The 5,470-nt window shown below is 37.4% G+C and overlaps 1 long non-coding RNA gene across 1 annotated transcript; it reads right to left on the bottom strand.

The window, feature by feature from the left end:
- Positions 1-565: 565 nt before the first annotated feature.
- Positions 566-1,206, bottom strand: LOC118803941. Its single transcript, XR_005006944.1, has 3 exons — positions 1,163-1,206; positions 862-913; positions 566-675 (listed from the first exon to the last, which is right to left on the bottom strand). It is a non-coding gene; the product is annotated as an uncharacterized LOC118803941 (long non-coding RNA).
- Positions 1,207-5,470: the final 4,264 nt, after the last annotated feature.

Raw genomic sequence — 5,470 nt, 5'->3', positions numbered from 1 at the left:
TTGTCATTTTACAAGTTTAATTTAAGTTCAATAAGTAGATTTTTCATTAATGTACAACACAGAAAAAAAAAGTTTTTAAGTATACAAGAATAAGAAATGACTGCAGATATACACTTGTATGCAGATGCTTGAAGTCCCCTGGCATGATATTTTGTTGATTTTCTAAGAGAAAACACTTCTTTGAAATTTGAATAGGGTGTTCAAACTTTTGCATATGACTGTAAATCATACTCAAGTCAGATGACAAATTAATGTAAGATTTCCCATAAAGCCAATAGCAGGACAACATTTTAATTTTGTGCTGTTCCAGTTTCATCTATGTATAATCATGCTGTACATGCTAAACTCATGCACAGATAGTTTAGCATGACAATACAAGGACCTTATTTTAAAGGGGGGCTTCTTCCCCCATTTTGCCTCAGTTATATTTTGAGCTTTAATCATTTTTAACATTTTTTAACATCAATTTTAACAGCCATTAATATTTAATAAGAGAAGGTACATCAGAGAGAGAGAGAGAGAGAGAGAGAGAGAGAGAATTATTTGTCTTACATTTTCCTAAATTGTAGAACAGTCCACAAGCAGAGTTTGGCACTGAACAAGTAATCTTTTGAGGGCTTGTGCAATTATATTGAGAGTTAAAAGATGCGCATTGGTAACACTGCAGGCTCTGACCTGTATCAGAAAAAAAGGATCTTAAAAAATCTTAAAAAAAAAAATTTAGTTTGTGTACAAATTTTTTTTTTCCATAAAATGAATTAGATATATTAAAACATGATATGTATATATATATATATATATATATATATATATATATATATATATATATATATATATATACGAATACACACACATACTTACCTTGACTGAGAGCCAAAAGGAATATAATAGCACTGACCAAGATCTTCATGTCCTTATAGAGAATTTAAAACATCAAACATTAGGCAAAGTTTAAGATTCAAAGGATTTTCAACTGAGAATCTAAAATGCATACAAATACATTTAAATAAACGAAACATTAACAATGGCACAAAAAATCATCATTAAAATCTAAAGTCCTCCATCTTCAAACATTGTAATTTAAAACCATTTGAAATGACTAAAAAGTGCATTTGGCACAAATTATCCTTACAACACTGAGACATCAAAATAACACTCTCACCATTCTTGTATCTGCCAGATGAAGACTGCATTAACAAAAGGATATGTTGCTGAATAATGTTGCTGTCCAGAAACTGGGTTTAAATATTACTCAGATGGGATGCGAAAGTTGCTTCGCAGATGTGGTCACCATGGGGAACTGAACGTGCCAAATAGGAGTCTGGTCATATGACATGCTGGTGGTGGATCAATCTGTGGGAAAGCCTGTGATGGTGTAAGAGACATGTAAGCTCATGGGCGTAAAAAAAATCCAAAGGCAGGCAAAACAGGATTAAAAAAAAGACTTTGCAAAGACCACCTAAAATGTGTAAACAGGTGTGCGTCAATCAGACTCAGTACTGGGGTGAAAGCAATCTTGACAGGTGTCGAGGGGATTTATCAGCTGTTAATATGAAAGAATGTCTACATATAGAAGTAGAAAAAAACTGGTTACATTTTCACTTTATCCTATTGTTTAACAACAAAACTCTACTGGGGATTTTTAAAAATCTCCTAAAAATTGCACTGGAGCATTTTTTAATCCATTATACCACAGGAAGTCTATAGCAAGACAGTGGGGAAAGAAGATATAATTTTACATTTAGAAGATGATCTAGTAAAATTATTCATTTAGCCTTGTGTCTCTTAAATGCTTCTAATAAAGACACTAGCTTGTATCCATTATCATTATCATTATCATTACTACTAAGTTTCTGGTGAAGGATTCTGGATTCTGTGGTTTTGATCATTTTAAAATGTTCAGAATTATTTATGATTAACAGTTGACACTGATTGATGACTGACTTATTCAGTCTAACAATTCATGTAGAGATCTATTTTTTCTTCAGCTAGACAATGAAAGCTGTTAATGCCAGAAAGTTAGTAAGGCTCAGGTTAGCTTAAGCTAATGCAAGCTAACACTGATTAACCCCATCAAACATAGTATGTAGCTATTAGTCACTTTTGTGATGACAACAGTGTTGCATGGTGTAGTTTTTAGTTACAAAAGACGAATGGCAATAACTCAATCAGGTATAATTTGATATGTATCAATACTGCAGATCAAAAAGACTTTTTCTGATATCTTGATTTTGAAGCCATATCCATTATTGACTGCTTGTCCACAAAAGTATTGGTATATAAAATCAACGACCTAGCCATGCAGTTAAAAAATGGGTCATTCTAAAGAGCTCAGTGAATTAGAGTGTAGTACTGTAATAGGATGCCACTGTTGCAACTAGTCAGTTCATGAAATTTCTTCCCTCCTAGATACTCCACAATCAACTGTGAGTGGTATTATTGAGAAATGGAAGTGTTTAGGAATCACAGCGGCTCAGCGATGAAGTGTCAGACCTGAATAGTTACAGAGCAGGTTGCTAAATGCTGAGGCATATAGTGCATAAAAGTTGCCAACCCTCTGCTGATTCAATAACTGCAGAGTTCCAAACCTCTTCTGGCATCAATATCCGTACAAAAACTATCATGGGTTTCCAGGTCTGAGCAGCTGCATGAAAGCCTTACATCACCAAGCACAATGCCAAGCATCAGATAAAGTGGTGTAAAGCGCACCACTACTGAACCCTGGAACAGTGGAAACTTTTTTATTCTGTGGAGTGACAAATCACGCTTCTCTCCATGGCAGTCTAATGGATGAGTCTGGGTTTGGTGAATGCCAGGAGAACATTAACTGCCTAACTGCACTGTGCCAGCTGTAAAGTTTGGTGGATGATTACACTCCAATAGGGAGTGTAATTGGATTCAGGTGTTTGCATGACTATTATTCTTATATTTAATGGATTATTTACAGGATTACCTACCTTGTTCAATCAGATAGAAATTGTATCCTGAATGACCTCAATCAGACTAGTCTTTTCAAAATCAGGTGTATATATCTATTCTAATTGAGCTACTAACTGGATTGTTGCCAGATTATCAAGCAGCATGTAAACGTGGCAAATGACAAAAAAACTAAAAAATGACTAAAAAAGCTAATGACTTCAGAATCCAGACATTAATTTTGCTTTTAGCCTTCAAATTATGACAAAGGATTAAAATATGCTGTTAATACACTGTCTCCAGGCTGATATGAACATCAGACATTATACCAGTCCACGGTGCAACAGGAGGTTGGCAGCATTATACACATTGAAAAGGGTGATGTACAGTCGCCCAAAACTCACTGATTAGCCCAACTAATCAGTGAGTTTTGGGTGATTTCAGCCCACATAAGAATTGTGACCAGTTTGTAAGGTTGTTGCAACAAAACAATCTCAAAAACTTTACAAGTTCCTGGTTAACACATTTGCACTCTCCATTCGACTGAGGGTGATACCCTGACATCAAGCTAACGGATACCCCTATGTGTTTGAAAAAGCCTACCAGATTTGTGAGGTGAACCATGGACCCAGAATGGTTCACCTCACAAATTCAGGAACTCTGAAATGTCTTGATACCTGATACCTGTTTGAAATGCTGTGGGGAGAGAAGTGAATGGGATAAACTGGACGCTACTTGAAAATCTGTCCACTGCTGTGAGAATAGTAGCAAACCCTTAGCTATGTGTGACCAAGGTCTGACAGGTATGGGTAAAGGAACTAGCTTCCCAGCTGGTAGTGTCTTTACATTGAGAGCAAGTAGAACAAGAAGCTACAAAATTATGGATATCTGTATTCATGGATTCCCACCAGTATCAATTAGTGTGTAATTGCTGAGTACGAATCTCACCTGAATGACCTGTTATGAGGAATGAATGGGCTCAAGTAATTAGCCTGTCGCAGAACTGATCTGGTACATAAATCTTTCCAGTAGGACATTGACTTGGGATAGTGATATTTTCTAGAACCTTCTCGATCTCATCATCTAATCCCAACAGATAGATGAAATAGTAACATTCAAGGGAAGAATTTTCTCTGAGTTCTACAAATGGTTCTGTGGGATCAGGGTGCTTAAGATCGGGAGCTTTACTAAATGCCTCTTTAGGGGAGTTAAAAGCATTCTCTACCTGAGCTGACCAATTCAGTTTTCTTGAACTGCCTTTCAATAATGCAGTAAGGGGTGTAGCTATACAACTGAAATTCCTAATGAAACACCCATAAAAATTTGGGTATTTTGGCTTTGTATTTGACAGCACAGTTCCTGTCTCTTTCATGTTCTTCACCCAAACATATTTCCCAGCATTCAAACATGTCAGATCACGAGCTCTATGTCTCCTGTTAAAGTTTCTCCACTGCTGCTGCCTGTTGGAGTGCTCTTTCTGTTTGAGTTTGTGAAGATCTGTCCAGCCTGGATTCAGCTGCGAAGAACTGACTGGAATAGGAGTACGGATCTTCCTTCTCATGAGCAATTCTGCAGGGCTGTGGCCATTTGGAGTTGAGCGATATGTCATCAATGAAAGATATGGGTCTTTTGCTTTTTCAAGGAGGCTCTTTACAGTTCTCACTGCACCTTCTGCCTCACCATTGCTTTGTGGAAATAGTAGGCTGGAAGATTCATGTTGGAAGTCCCATTCCGAAGCAAACTTCCTAAAGCTCTCAGATGAGAACTGTCTGTGCGGACAACAGCAGCAATTCCGTTCCGTGCAAAGATTGATTTGAATTGTTCAATTACTGCTTCTGAGGAAGTTGAGGTGAGCTTTGCCACTTCAAATAATCCTACCACGAGTAAGTACTGCTGATCTTTAAACTGAAAGAGGTCTGCTCCAACTTTGTACCAGGGCAGATCTGGAAATTAAGCAGGGAGGAGTGTCTCTTTCAAGTTTACTCTTTCTCTTGCACACACAGCACAATACTTGATTTCATTGTTCAACTGTATACTTAAGCCTGGCCACCATAGTGACTGTTTAGCCCTTTCTCTGCATTTTGTAATACCAAGGTGACCCTCGTTTAGCTTTCGCAGGATATCAGCTCTGAGTGGTGGCGGTATTACTTATCTTTGCCCTTTTAGAAGCAATCTATTTTCCACTGTGAGCTCACCCGCAAAAAAGGGCAAATACAGTTGAAAGGTTTGTTAGATGAAAAACTTGTCTGGTCATCCTTCAATGCAGAAGTTCTTTAACTGCTGTAGAATTTCATCTTGATCCTGGTATTTCCGAATTTCATCCAGTCTCTTTTCTGTAGCAGGTATATTAGCCATCACAGCGTCTACATAGAGATTGGTTTCTTCTTCAAGTTTCTGATCCCCTGTGCCTTCCACCGGAGCTCTAGAGAACACATCTGCGGAAGCTATACTCTTACCAGTGACATGTGAGATTGTATATGAGTATTGCATTAGTCGCATTTGCAGACGCTGTATTAGAGGAGGTAACTCATCCAGGTTTTTTGAGCCTAGGAGT

This window comes from Colossoma macropomum, unplaced genomic scaffold (genome assembly GCF_904425465.1).
Source record: "Colossoma macropomum unplaced genomic scaffold, Colossoma_macropomum, whole genome shotgun sequence".
NCBI classification, from domain to species: domain Eukaryota; kingdom Metazoa; phylum Chordata; class Actinopteri; order Characiformes; family Serrasalmidae; genus Colossoma; species Colossoma macropomum.
This window is presented reverse-complemented; position numbering and strand designations above follow the sequence as displayed.